The 14,942-nt window shown below is 44.7% G+C and overlaps 1 long non-coding RNA gene across 2 annotated transcripts in view; it reads left to right on the top strand.

Annotated features, from left to right (window-relative positions):
- LOC112551011 overlaps positions 1 to 8,662 on the top strand; it is a 67,609-nt gene extending 58,947 nt beyond the window's left edge. Inside the window, exons 2-3 of one of the 2 annotated variants that reach the window (XR_003095119.1) lie at positions 3,388 to 3,502; positions 6,435 to 8,662. This is a non-coding gene — a long non-coding RNA (uncharacterized LOC112551011). Of the gene's footprint in view, positions 1 to 3,387; positions 3,670 to 4,526; positions 4,677 to 6,434 lie in introns of those variants that run through there. The other variant, XR_003095120.1, reaches the window with a different exon arrangement.
- The last annotated feature ends 6,280 nt before the right edge of the window (positions 8,663 to 14,942 follow it).

Below are 14,942 nucleotides of genomic sequence, written 5' to 3'. Positions count from 1 at the left end.
CAGCTATGAAAGTACAGTGGATATGGATAGAGAGTGACTTAAGGGAGAGGAGCGCTGAGATTTGAAAGTGAATTTGAGAAGTCTCAGGAAAAATGGAAGATGACATTAAGGAGCACTGTACTTTGAATCTCTGCCTATGAGTGGTGTTATATCTGGGCAATGGTTAAGGTGCAAGATGCAGATGATGGATTATCTGGCTGGTTGAAGAGAGATTTAGGGTCCGCGCATAAAAATGTTAAGGATTAAAGGTGAATGAGGCATGTAGTGAGGCTCCTTCTCTTCTACAGGTTGTTGCTCTTAAACATGGGCATTACTTTAAACCGAAGATGGGTGTAGAAAGGCACAGGGAATCGTGCAAGGAGGCTGCACGAAAGCAGATGTGTGAGCAAGACAACAAAGTGGAAATTTTCAAATGATAAATCGGGAAGGAACATTTTAGTGGTTGGATAGCCTTTGCTTTGCAGGGAACTGCAATGGGTACACAACTCTAAAAACAGAACTGCCAAAAGGTATTAAGGGGTCGGGGGGAGAGACTAACTGGAGAGAAGAAGGATAATGCAGGAACATAGGAGAGTAACCCAAGGATGTTGACAACTTGTCCTGAACCCTTGCCCACAGCAGAGGAAATACTTTTGACGGGGAGGGTTGCAATTTTCGGAAGCACCGAGAAGATTTCAGAGCAGATTTACCATTGAAAGTTGTCAAGCTGAAGCTCCTAAAGAACAGAGGCACTTCTGAAAGCATTTCCTCGAGGCTTTGAAAACGGCCTGAGGAGTTTAGAAGAACAAGTCCCGATTCCAGAAGTGACCTGGGCATTGGAGATCCTGATTCCCCTTGATGACAACTTCAGACCAGATTTTTAGAGAGGCAAGGCACGTAAATACCTTGAAAACTATGGCCTTAAGTAGATGTCTTATTTTTAAAAAGTGCATGTAAGCTCCTAAAACACTTAGGTGCCTTATCACTTAGGACAGTGATTTTCATTTGCGGATCCCTTTTTTCCATTTGTGGACCCCTAAAAAAATGTTAATGGAGGTGCAGACCCCTTTGAATTGGAAGTGTGGGTATTCACGTACTTTTGATTGATCACAGTCATCTTTTGCGGATCCCTTAGACATAGACCACAGATTGAAAACTACTGACCGACAATGCTCTGAAGACTTTTGGGTGGCAGTAGTATTTCTGGTGTAACAGGGCAAATCATCAGCTGGTGCACACACAGGTTGTAATGTGAGTACAGTGGTGCTAGGAAAATCTACACTAGTTGAGCCTCATCATCACTTTTGTTCTTTCACTACAGCATTGTGAGCCTCCAGCACAAATTAAAGCTTTGAGTGCCATATCATGCGAGGTATTAATCAGGAAAGAGCAGTATTTGCATATTATTAGCATTATCGTTCCATATGATTGCGCAGTGTACTAATGTAAGCCAATTTGGCCTGTCTTTTAAATATATTTTATATATATAATATCTCATTTTCTGGCTGTAACTGCGGTGTTCAATTTTTCAGCCCCATGTTCTGGAGTGGCGTGGGGCATGCCTGTAGGCCAAATCCTGTATGGGGTTGGCACTTGGCCTGGCCCTGCACACCTGGATAGGACCCTATGCTACCTCGGCCCGACCCTGGGCACCCAGTCTAGCATGCAGGGCTGCACTATGCAGCCCACAGGACTTCCCGTGGGTCTGGAAATTTGGCAGCAGGGAAATGATGGTGCTGCCACTACTCCCCCATCCCCAGACTTTCAGAGATCTACAAGCTGATTGCCATGGCTCAGTGGGCCAAGTTTGGCTCGTGGGTCAGGGGTTGGCACACCTGGGTTACAACACCACTCTCACCACAGTCTGCGGTATAACGGGGTTCACCTGGCGAGTGGGATGAATACCTGGGTGATCTAATCAAACGTTACTGAATTTTGGGAATGAATAAGTAAAATAAAAAAGAGACTTTCCTATAAGATGTCAGAAAAAGAACTTTGTAAACACCAGTTGGGTTCTGCTTTATTTAATATAACGTAGTCAGATATGTATGCATGTCACCAAGTGGACATATGTTGTGTTAGAGGTCTTTTCCGACAAGCCTGCTAACTGCGGCTTTGCTGAAATCAGGGGGTATATGTATGTGTGTGGCTGCTGACTTTTCACAGTAGATCATGTTTTAATAATTAAGCCTCCATGGAAGACAATGGGACCAGAAGGATTGCAGGCAAAGAACATCAGAGTTTCATTTAACATTACAATCGTTTTTTCCTGGTTTGTTTATTTATTTATTTTTCCATCTTGTCTACCTCCGATTATACTACAGTTTATCAAAGCATCAGAAAAAAAACTTCTTCCAGGATGCAATTGCTGTCTGCTTGTTCAAGTCAAGTCATTGTTAAAGTCATCTTCAACAATTTCTTTCTGCAACTCGGATTCTTATTTTTAGAAAGTTTGCTGCGGTGTTGTTTGAGACAGGTGTAAGCTAGGAACCTGGTACACTGTTTATATTCCCCATGCCAAACTTGGTTTCGGATATTTTTTTTTTCTTATTGCCTTGAAGTGAGAATGGGTTGTTTTCTTTCTTTCTTTTATTATTACTGAAAGGTCTTCAAACTTCTGTTTAATTTTTGAAGGATTTATGTCTCTTAAATATCCAAGTGAATAGAAAAGATTGTATTCCTTTAAATCCCAATTTGTAGAGAAAGCAGCTTGAGAGCTGGGTAAGTGAATTAGCACATGGGTTAAATTTACAATAGGAAGGAGTATGTGGGAGCTGCCTATTCAGAGTGTTAAAGAAATAATAGGATTAGTTCTTGTAGTCTCAATGCAGAAATTTAAAAAATGCAGACTTCAGTCTGACATAGAAGCATGTGTTCTTGGCTGGGTCTTTTGTGTGAAATCAAAGACAATGAAAATTTAAGATGCTTTTGCTTTGAGGTCCTCCAGTTGAATCTTTTAAGGTGGCTCTTTTGTATGTGCACAAAAGGTGAATTTAGTGTGTTAAATACCTGACTAATGATTCCCCCCCACTTCTCTCCAAGCTTGTTTTGCAATCACTGGGATCTTGATTGGGACTACATCACTGGTAAAATATTGCTACCCTAAAACATTGATGTTAAACATGCTTTTTCTTAAATCACTAATTTATCTTCCAATGTTTTAGTGATGGGAATGGAAATGCTGTGCATGCAGGCATTCTTTCCATTGTAATATTTTTAAGTTAAATGTCATTCATTGTTCAAATGTATGCACAGCTAACGTGTATACATTTTTGTCCATTCTTCTGCAGTAGGCGTCTTCATATACAATGCGCATTAGTTCAGATGCTTGAAACAGAGAGCATTATTTTCAGTTTCTTGTGTTTGTTTTATCATTTCATAATCATTCATATGTATCTTTATTTTTAGCTTAAGCCAAAGCCATGAAGCATTAAGACTGAATGGGGGTTATTTTGAGATCATCTGATTTCCTACTAGAAGGTGCTGTGAGATATCATCGCCTTGAAAACCTTCAAAGAGAATGGTAATGAAAAAAGACAGGCTTTTTTGTTGTTGTTGTTGTTTTTATTTTGCATCACAAGTCTTCCTTCCAGAGCTGTTCCCTGTTATCATACAGGTCGTACGGAGCATTTTACTTTCCATAAATCCATATTCTGTGATGGGAAGGGAAGCCATGCAGCGTTTTCCCAGGTAGAACAACATATTTCAGATTTAAAGTTCAATGCTGTTGGAAGAAGTGCGTGTTTTAAGCGTTAACCTTGTTTGTCTGGTATATAGCTTGATAGCTAGCACATGCTTAAATACTCCTCCGAATTGGGAGCGTAGAAATGAAGCCAGAATAAAAGCCTTTATTGCTTTTCAGAATGATTTACTATAAGCATTTTATTTATTTTCTGCTTTTGCTTGTTAGCAAATGTAGCATTTCCTTGTGAACTTTGAAACAGCAATCTCACTTTGGGGTGAAAGATGCTCTAACACCGTTTTGAATAGTAGCTAAACTAAGTATTTATTTAAATAGATTAGCAAGCATAAGTCTTATGTCACTTTATACTGTTTGAAACACTCTCCCTAGAAGCAGAATGTCCTTATCTTGGAAGCAGTTGTACGTAATACTGGGCGGATCATAATTCAGAGTTTTAATAAAAATTCCTGTAAAATAGGAATTCATTTATGATAGCCATGCTATATATATATATATTTTACAAGGAGTTTATTGCACATGCTAAAGTATTGTGTGGTGCTGTAATCTGTCGGGTACATCTCTTCTATTCAGGCACAGCACATAGTCTTCCGTCTCTGTTTGCTTCACTTACATTATGGCTAATGGAAGTTGATTACTTGCAGCCAGAGATCATTATCATTTATATACATAACATTTAATCCAGTTGATGGTTTGGAAGTATACAAGTCTTTATCTATACTTAATTCTGTGTCCCTTTGCCCAATAGCAGTTCGCACTGTAAAGCCTGGTGTACACACAAAACTGTCATCAGTTTAACACTATAGGCTTGGGCTGTGATTTTTTTTTTTCTTTCTTTCTTATACAGTTTTACCGGTACAACCTGCAGTGTGGGTGCAGCTACACCACAGTAACATGCCCTGTACCAGTACAGAGTGGTATTTCCCTGAAGGAAATACTCCTATAAAACACTTCTGCACCAGCAGACGGACACCCACGCTATAGAGGATATGCCATTTTCCCACGTGTGTAGACTTTCACAGGTTAATTGTGCCCCTTTTATAGTAAGTGGGACCTGGGCTTCACACTCACCCGTGTTCCCTTTTGGCACTCTCTCCTGTTGTGCACGGACAGAACAATTGTCACCTACTGACAGCAACACTTATAGTTGAGTGTGTTTTTTGACACTGCCTCAATTTGTGTCAACTGTGCAACAGATGACTTAATGTGCAGGTGTCACTGCAGCCCATCTCCCTGCACTGGAGTTGGGCACAGTATCACCTTAGCAGTTGGTTGTGTATCAATATTTATTTTAATCCAAGCCATCTGCTCGCAGCCTGTAGTTGCTGAGGAAGCCCTGTGACTACCGCTGAATTTTATTTTGCTGAACAAAGCTGGTCTCTTTGTAAAAAGCTGTAGTTAAAAGACAGCCCCGAAGAGATTGGACCTTGTGAGGGCCTGGGGTCCATATGGAAGGCATTACACTGCCTACAAAGAAGAAAGAAAAAGAAACCCTTCTGATTTCTGACAAGAGCCCAGGGATATTGCTGTCTAACCACATGATTTTACTGACATTAGGTCAAACCCCCACCAATCGCACGTGGCTGAAACCAACAGCTAGTTGCAAAACATTGTATTTGGGAATTCGAAAACCCCAGGAATTCCCTCTGATGATATTTTATTTAGTGCTAAGGGCTAGTAGTATTTAAAAAAAATAATAACTCTAAGCTTTCCTCTGTAGAAGGTGATCTCAGCCCTGATGAAAGAAATGAGAAAACTCCCATTGCCTTCGCTGTGGCTAGATTTCCCTCGGGTTCCTGAGCCTGTACTGGCTTTCAGTATTGCAGACCCCAGGCCTTTATGGGCAGCGGTGTTTGTGCTGATCCTAAGGCAGGACCAGGGCTACAAATGAGGTGTAGTTGTCCGTGGCCGAAGCCCAAAGAGATGTTGATGGAGCCATGCCAAATTGATACCAGCTGAGGATCTGGCTCTGACACTTGAGCTTTTATTGGAGGAAAAGCTCCAGAGGATCTGGCTCTGACACTTGAGCTCATGCAGAGGGGCTGGACCTGATGATCCTTCGGGGTGCCTTCCAGCCCTACGAGTCTACGATTTAGCAGAGAAATCTAAAAATCTGCAGATACAACCCTCACAACAACTCGCTGTCTAGAAAATGTTAATTTTAAGCCGTGAGCTCCAAGGGCGCGCTTACACCGCCTCTGCTCCGAGTCGGAGAGCGCAGCTAAGGGAGCCCGTCCCATCCACTCGGTGCTGCTCCATGTGCCCCAGAGCCTGGGACAAGGCCACGTGGCTGTCCGATTGCATGGCAGGAACCGCTCCTTTTCTCAGGCCGTGTTTAGTAGTGGGTGCTCAGTCCTGCCCCGGGGCATCTAGACCTCCTTTTGGTGTCCGCGGAGCGGGAGCGAGTGGGCCGGGCGTGCTGCACGGCGGCATCCCCGGGCTTTGTCTGGAGGTGCTGCAGACAAGCTCAGTTGACAGCCAAGAATGCACAGTTGTATTTTGAATAGGAAATATGTTGAACAGCCGCACCGATGCCTTTAGTATGTTCCTGTGCCAACAAACCTACATTTTGGTTGTTTCCCACCTCGCCACGAGAATAGTTTCCGTTCAGTATGTTGTTTTCTGCAGCTTGAAGCCTTATGCGGAGCTTTCTTTTATGAGTTTCTTTCTTCCTTTATGGTGAATTAATGTTTGTCAAGCCCCATTTTTATTTACTTTAATCCTTTTTTTTTTTCTTTTTCTTTTTTTCTTTTAGGTCTGAAAGGTTTTTTTTTTGGCGGTGGCATGTTCCAGAACTTGGATCAGTTTTACATTTTCATTTAGCATGAGAGAGTTTTTTTTTTTTTAAATTTGTGTGTCTGTATAAAAATAAACTTCCATCGGAGGACTTCAATGTGCTTTCAGATCTAGGTATATGTATGAACACTGCTGTTTGCACCAATGAACTGAAAGTAAGGGGAGGGAGAAACTTTAGTCGAGGATAATTGGGTCTTGTCAAGGTACCATCGCAGATGGGGCAGATGATCCCAAAGACGGGCGCAGAGTAAAGTGGAGGGGTTTTGGTTTAATTGCTTCGCAAGCAGGAAGAGCTAAGGCATCTCTGCCTTGTGCCTTTTGAGCATGATCCTCTGGTTTAGCAAGAACTCTCCAGTGCGTTGCGAATGAAACGAAACCGAAGACACTGTCCCATTGCTAACGGGCAGAGAAGGCCGAGCCGGGACGTGCAGGGGCCGCGTGTCTCGCTCACGGCAGCAAAGGCAGCTGCTAGAAACCTCAGGCGAAATCCCAGAGCCATTAAAGTCGGTAGGAATTTTACCACTGCTTTCAGCAGGGCCGCACTTTCACCCCCTCAAATGAACACAGCTTTTAAACAGAAGTGTAACATTAATCAGGCGTTTAAGACCCACTCTTTTAATCAAAGCCCTTAGTCGTGTGTTTAAGCACTTGCTGGACTGGGGTCAGAGTAAGTATGGTATTTTTCAGAGACGGTGCATTTCTGATGGTGACAATACCTATCTGTTACGTGTGAAAACTACATGAGCTCGGTGGGAAAATGAACACGGTGAAGGTTTGTTTTAGGGTTTCCAGGCCACAATCAGGTGTTTTATGCCTGGAGAATCTCAGGGCATTTTTACACGTGGTTCTAATGCAGCGCCTGGTGCTTTTAATTAGCAAGCCAGACTAATTAAAAGTACCCGGCACTGCGTATGGAGCAGGTATATCAGTGGTGCAGTGCGCATCCGTGCTGAGAAAATGGCAGTGGTATGCTTTGAACTAAAGCACATAAACGTGTTTTAGTTCAAAGTGCACCGCTGCCATTTTCTCAGCGCTGATGCACGTGATGCGTAAGGCTGCCGGCGTGCTTCAGTTTACACGCTCAAACAGACTTGATTAATCATGTGTGCTCTGACACGCTGGATTTTCAGCACATCAGAGCAGACTCCCCGCATGTGTGTAAGTGCCTGTATTGACTATAACAGGATGGATTGGCCTCTATAGTGAAGATTAAGGGAAAGTACAGTAGCAAGTCCTGTCCATTTATTTATGGCAGTGCGATCTCCAAGATGATGTTTTCTCCATATAACCATATTTCTTTAGAAACAGCTTTCCTTTAAAAACCCATTAGAAGCTGAATAAGTAGGTTTGATCCACCTGTGTCTTAGAAATATAGACAGCCTGCTGAGCCTTGTAAAGGAACAGCAGTCAAAGGTATAGCCTGGTAATTTTGAGAAGTATATCCAGAGTTCAAAACATTCAGCAGAAGTTTAAACAAATTGGGGATAAAAATGATCTACTATCCCTTTTTTTGCCAGTGCAAGATTATCCTATGCTGTATGTATTAGAAGCCTTTGTTTAATCCGGTTTTAATCCAGCACTGGGTTTCTTCAACTCTATTTTCTGTGGTCTGGTCTCCAAGACAGGAGACAGGGCTGGGTGGTACCTCAGAGGCTGACTGGTTCAAAAAGGCATGAGCTTTCATGGGCAACAACCTACTCTGACGTAGGAGTTCTCACTTGATATCAAGACTCAGTTTGTATTTCCATGACTACATCCCATTTCACCTTGTACCAAAAGAAATAATGCCTTGCCTTTGTCTTTGAATATGGCTTTCAAGAGTAATAATCATAGTCGCCCCAGTTCCCACATTTAGTGTAGACTTAATGAAGTTGTATCTAAGCCCCGATCCTGCAGATGCCCTTGCACGCAAGCTTCTACACACATTGTCTCATTGAGCTCTTGGATAGGGCTAAATTGTGTTACCTAATGGCTCTTGTGAAAGATGCATATATTTTGGTTTGACACAAGTGCTGGTGAGTCTAGAAATGCCCCAAGCCAAAGGGAGGAGGAATGCATTGAATCTCAGTTCCTAGCACTGTAGCAGAGTGCTTTAACTCTCAATCCTGAACTTTTAAAATGAAAAGCTGTTGTTGATTCCTATTCAGTTTGTAAAATCATTACTCCTTCCTCCCCAATAAATCTATATTCAGGGGCTTAAAATACTTGTCTTTTGATCCTTTGATGTACTTCGCATCGTATTTAAGTGCTGACCATGCGCTTGGCGCTGTACAGTCCATGTTCTTAGTCTGGGGAGGAGTCACTATCTGGCAAAGCACAGAAGTGCCAGCTCAGTGTTAACCACGTGTATAGTTCTCCTGTGCGTGCCCTTGGTTAGACTGAAGCCAGGCTGCCTAGTGCCTCGCAGTATAATACTGTTACCATCCTAGGGATATGTAGGACTCTTGTCACTGTAATGCCCAAGCCTCTCGCATCCGTTTGTGAATTCTCCTCACTAAGTTTTAGGCCAGTGGTTCTCAATGTTTTTGCACCCTCGCTGGACTCCATAACTTTTGTGAACTGACCAGCACCTAATTTCAAAATCTACTTTTTAAAATATATTGCAAGGCTTATCTCCTTATGCAGGGGATGTGCAGGAGACGTGGGGATCACCCAGGCAGGCACAAGCCTGAGCCTGGTTTATCTCCTTAGCCCTGGCACCTTAGTTGAGATGAACTACTCTAGGCAGTTAAAAAGCACTGCTCTCCCAATTTTGCAGGTAGGGAATTTAGGTACAGAGACATTTAAGGAGAAGAATTGAAATGCTGCTGTCTGAGGCCAGTTCGCAGAACCCCTGCCCCACTTAACTACTCAGGGGACCCAAACCTCTTATGTGCCTAAATATTCATGAGAAAAATCTACTTGGGTGCCTAATGTTCAGCTCTGTGTAGACCTAAAGCTACCACTGTTTGGTCTCAGCACAGTATTCAAGCTCTTATGTGTCTGGATGGGATTCCTAAATTAGGTGTTGCTGCACCTGACCTCTGAGGAGCTGCATCCAGCACAGGCGGTGTGGGTGCTCCCAGTCCTGGGTAACACCCGGGACTTCAAAACTCATAGCCTCTCTCATCTAAAAATGTGGTTGGCAGGGAAGAGACTTGGGAGAGGCCTTTTCTGTGATAGTCTGGTATGTAGAGCACCTACCCAGGGAGGGGAAGACCTGTGTTAGTACTCCTCTGAGCCTGTGGGGATTCAAAGCCATCTTGCATCTCCCAGGCGAATGTCTCAACTACCAAGTGATAGAGTGGGCTGGGATGGGGGGCACGCTCCCTTCCTGTAGGAGCTGGGCAACTGTTGGCCCACAAGCAGGATTCATGGGGACAGAGGGAGTGCAGGTGAGAGGTAGCCAGACTAGCTCCCCCGAAGAAGGGAAGGGGTCCTGGATTCTGTTTCCTGTCGTGCATACGCGTAAGAGTCATATATGCATAAGAGTTGCTGGATAAAATGCAGGGACCAGAAACCAGCTCCCCTGTCCTTCCCCATGGGGCAGTTCTCTCTTCACTGGGCTTAGTCAGGTTCCTTTTTCTAATCCCCCTGAATCTTGTATTCCTTCCTGTACAGCACCCCAGCTTCAACAGGAGAGGTGTGGGGGTGCCCCACCCCACCCATGTCTCCTCCCATGTGGGTTAGAGCACTTTCATGGGAGGGAGCAGATGAGGTTTTGACCCCTGGATGAGTGCTCTAAGCACCAGGCTGTTATACAAAAGTGAGAACTAGCTGTACCATCTCTATGACGTTCCTAAAAGAAAAGGCATGAGCAAGTCATCTATGGCATTTGTACACATGCACGCGCTGCAGTACACATGTACTCTGATGCGTATATTTTAAATGGAGAAAAGTGCGTCAGTGCTGTGAAAATGGCAGCGGCGCACTTTTTTGAACTAAAATGCATCGAAGGTGTTTTAATTCAACAGTGCATCGCCGCCACTTTCTGTGCGTTAACACGCATTTTGCCATTTATACAAATGCATGTGACGCAGTGCCAGGCATGTCGGCTCATGCGCTCCGCAGACTTGGTTAATCAAATCTGCTCTGCTGCGCTGGATTTCTGGTTCCTTGGAACAGAGAAAGGTATGTGTATAAGTGCCCCTAGGTAGAAAATGTTAAGCAAGGGCTTCAGGCTGTTAATCCCAGTCTCATGCAGGCATCACACTCACTGCTACAGGTAAGTGTCTCCAGTGCAAGTGAAGTCTGCAAGAAACTCCCCTCTTTTCATTGGCTCCTATTGTTTTTCTCAGTCATTTCCCCCTTGCCCTGGAGCATGAACAGATGAAACAATTAGGCTGCTATAAAAGGTGTGACTTAGCGCAGGTCAGTTAAATCCACTGCAAGGTTTGTCTGTCTGTCCTGCCCCACGGTCAGTAGGAGCTAAACAACAGTGATTTATCCCCATTTCATTTCAGCCATATCATTGCACTTTAGCTTCACTGCTTGCAGAGTAAGACCAAATAGTCATCCCCAAGGTCAGCTGGCATGGGTTGCAAGCAGTGAATAGCAGAGCTGTGTGAAATTTCGTCGGCAGTTTCGTTTCAAGATCAAAACAGCAAAAGCGAGATGAAACGGAGAGCTTCGAAACAAAACGAGGCCTTGAAACGAAACGCGGCAAATCAAAACGTTTTGAAGCTTAAGCTGGACTTGCCTGCAGGGAAACAAGCTAAAGTAAGGGGCTGGGGGAGGGGAGGATTGCTCTCATATTGACTGTGTAGCTAGCCGGTGACTGTCATCCTTCCCCGAGGTCCCTTCCAATCCCAGTGCTCTGGGAGAGGAATGGAAAAACTGCATAAAAGGCAGCATTGTTTGAACTGCCCTGCTTTCTGCCTTGGCGTCAGTTGAGTGAGGATGCACCTTAACACACACACAATGTCACCCACCCATGTCATGAATTTTGCCTGTCAGCAGCTAGAGGTGCAGGCCCCCAGACTCCCACTGCACCTATCTCCTTGCAGCTGGCAGGCTTCATGGCCGCAGCAGGGGCTAGCATGCCTGCAGTTTTCACCCCGCTGTGCTCCAAGACAGACAGTCCCACAAGCACCCATGTCACGTTTTGCATGTCGGCAGCCAGAGGTGCAGGACCTTTCACACACACACACACACACACACACACACACACACACACACACACACACACACACACACACTCTCTCTTACCCATGTCACAAGTTTTGCTTGTCCACAGCTTGAGGTGCAGTTTCCCCAAAGCCCCTGCACCTATCTCCCTGAAACTTGGTAGGCTTCATGCCCTCAGAAGGAGCTACCACTCCTGCAAGGTTCATCCAAATCAGGCTAGAAATGACCAAGTTATAGGCTGTTTTGAGCTTCCCCATTATAACCTATGAGCGAAACGTCAAAACAGTGAAATAGTTTCGACGAAGTGAAACAGAACAGTGGTTTCAAATTTAAACAAAATTCAAAATGAAACGCTGTTCTGTTGAAACGGAACGGTGCCATTTCACAGCCCTAGTGAATAGCACAGTTGTTCATCTATGCCCTGGGGTCTTAACCCTGCCAATTTAAACAATAGGGGGCTTAGTCACCCAGCTTGGTTTGTGAATTCCTCTCCAGAGCTGATTGGCTAACTTTTAGGGCCTGGTTACACAGTAATTTCAGGCAGCTTCTGGAGCTCTTAACCCTTGGACTGGCTGTACGTTAACACCTTTTAAGTGGCTTAAAGTTACTCTACTTCAGGGTAAGGTTATATCTAATCTGCCTAATTTTGCTTCTGTTCTGTTAAGGTGTGGCCACTCCAGACAGCTATTCTACCCAAGCTGAAGTCCTCCAGCATCCCAGAATGCAGTGGCCTTTCCTGAATTGGTGGGGGGTGGGGGAGCAGGGATGCCAGGGCACAGCTGGGCTGGGTATGGCCCCATAGCCCCTGAGGATGTCAGGCAGAGCGAGTGCTGGGGTGTCACCTGGACCAGCTCGCTGCTCCTGTCAGTGATGACATAGGAGGTTGAGCTCTGGAGAAAAAGGGGATTGGGTCCCTTGAAGCTCAGGTGGCACCTGGCTAGTGGTGATGGCTAGAAAATGGAATTTAGAGGTTTGTTTTTGGGAATTGGTTTGTAGGTCAGGTAGCTATGCATTAGAGCAATGGTCCAAGGCAACAGCAAGCCTGTTTGTGACAGTTTCTTCAAGGCCCATCGTGTCTGACAGGCAAGCAGATAGGCTGGGAAATTAAAGACATGTACCATATTGTTCCATAACATGAGATTAGGTGGCACCAGCTCACAGTGCCCAGGTGCAGAGTCCTTGGGATTTCCAGTTTTGAGGAACAGAGCGAATTAGGAGAACCAGGAAAAGCCAAAATTAGGTTGTGTGCATGTGTTGGTTTGTGAAACAAAAGAATATCCTGATGGGACAGAATGTGAACAGTGTGGTGACCACAGGCAGACCAATCAGTGGTGCCCAGAGATGAAGAGTCATCAGGAAAGAATACAAAAGGAGGGATTTCAGAACAGCAAAGTGTCCCTGAGCAGGGACCCCGAGGCCACCAGGGACAGAGAGCACGCCACCAGCCCATCTCGCCCACCTCACTGAAGGGTGGGGGGTGGGCCTTGGCCTTCAACCTCCAGGCTGCTGACATCTGACATTCAAGAAAAAACCTCAGGGTGAAGCTCGCGTGCTGGCCAAACATACCTCGACTCTGTGAACCCTGGGACTGGTAGATATAGAATTGTTTGCATTATTCTTACCTGCTCTCACTGTGTGTCAATAAAATTCACCTATTATCCAACGGTGATGTCGTGGTCAGTCTCAGAGTTTGGGCCTGCCCGGAACAAGGTATCTGGATCATAAATCTGGTGCCAACAAGTGGGGGACAGGCTCTGGATTAAAGGGTTGGGCCTCTCAGATCTCAGGCAGCAAAGCGATCTGGGCAGTAGCAAGAGGCACCGTGGCTGCTGGAGATGGTGAGGAGCTTCCTTAAGAGCTCAGCAAGGCAGCGAGCAAGCTCCCGGGCTGCGACTTCCCTGGGGCTCTCTGGTCTTGCTGAAACTGATACCGCAGCTCCGCGCTGAGAGTGGGGTTGTTGAGCTTGAGCCCCGGCAACCCTGCTCTCAGCATCCTGCCCCTGCTCGCCAAGCCCCCGTGCAGGTGAAGGGCAGTTGGAGAAGGATTTTCGCCATAAGGTGCGACTGCTCCCCTAAGCCAAAAAGCACTACGCCGATCAACATTTATATGGGTTTCAGCAGAAGGGGTAACAAGGCCCTGAGTTATGAAAATGCCCGGCATGGCTGGGTCCAGTATTTATCTTGCCCTGAATGATTTAATCAGGAAGTCTGTAGCAGACCTAAGTTGAACCCTTGGCGCTCTCATCCTGCCCATGCCTTTAACCCTACAGAATGCAGCTGGCTCTTGACCTCAGGAAGGAGGGCTGACAGTCAGGTAAGGTCGGTAATGTCGGGTAGTGGGTGTAGCTAAAATATTTCTCTCATCAAAAGACTTGATTACGTCCATACTAGGAGGACTTATTTTATTGCAATAATCTGGCAAATCTAGACCCTTCATTTTAAGGGCACAGATACATTTCTGGCATTGCAAGAATCTGCCCTGCTCTGTTCTGCAGCCTAGTATATTATTCCTTTTCTGAAAGGCATTCCTCAAATACAAAATGCTACCACACTTAGAGAGAATGCATGCAATTAGGAAATCAGTCTTTCTGTGGTCTTTGTCATGTGGGAGGCTATGAACATGTTATCTGTTGCCCATAAAGGAGAAGTGCTCCAAGGGAACACGCTATCCATCCTAGTGTACGACTCTCCAGGTCTGATGATGTGCTTCTCATTTTAAGAGTGTTTTCTTTAAACAACAGATGTCCGAAGTGAACTAAAGGACTGTGAAATTGGTAGGGCTGATTGGAGGGGCTTATCTTCTCTCCGCTGAAAGTCGTATGTCTTGGGGACCACTCTAGACACCGACTATATCCACATGCTACGCGTGGGTCCCCAATGAGCGCTCTGTTTCTGATAGTGCTGGGATTCTTCACAATACAAATCTGTCACCAGATCTGTATTGGGATTCCTCCCCCCCCCTTTCTACTTGTTATTGTCCTAAACTTATTTTTTGACCCTGTGGCTATTACCTACTTGTATAATCTTTTCATAATTTCTTTTCATAAAAATTTTCATAATTTCATAATATCAATCTGCTTTTGAGCTATGGATGTCTAAAACTTCACAAACTGGATCCTTGATGTGTTAACCTATATTTATAAGTCACTTTTATTCCTTCTGGCTGTAATTATTTCAGCTCTAGAACTGGGATTAGTCCCTAAATTGCTGAATTTGCTTAATTTTTTTTTTCTTCTTTTTCCATGGCAAACTTTCTCTTCATAGCGTGGTGTTTATTTTTAACATCAGCTCCTCTGATATAATTTAACTATTATCCCCAATACTAAGTAGGGGTTGAGATCAAAGGGAATTTTGCTTCTGCA

Source organism: Alligator sinensis, unplaced genomic scaffold (assembly GCF_000455745.1).
Source record: "Alligator sinensis unplaced genomic scaffold, ASM45574v1 scaffold393_1, whole genome shotgun sequence".
Classification (NCBI taxonomy): Eukaryota; Metazoa; Chordata; order Crocodylia; family Alligatoridae; genus Alligator; species Alligator sinensis.
The sequence above is the reverse complement of the archived record's forward strand: the minus strand, read 5'-3'. Positions and strand labels throughout refer to the sequence as shown.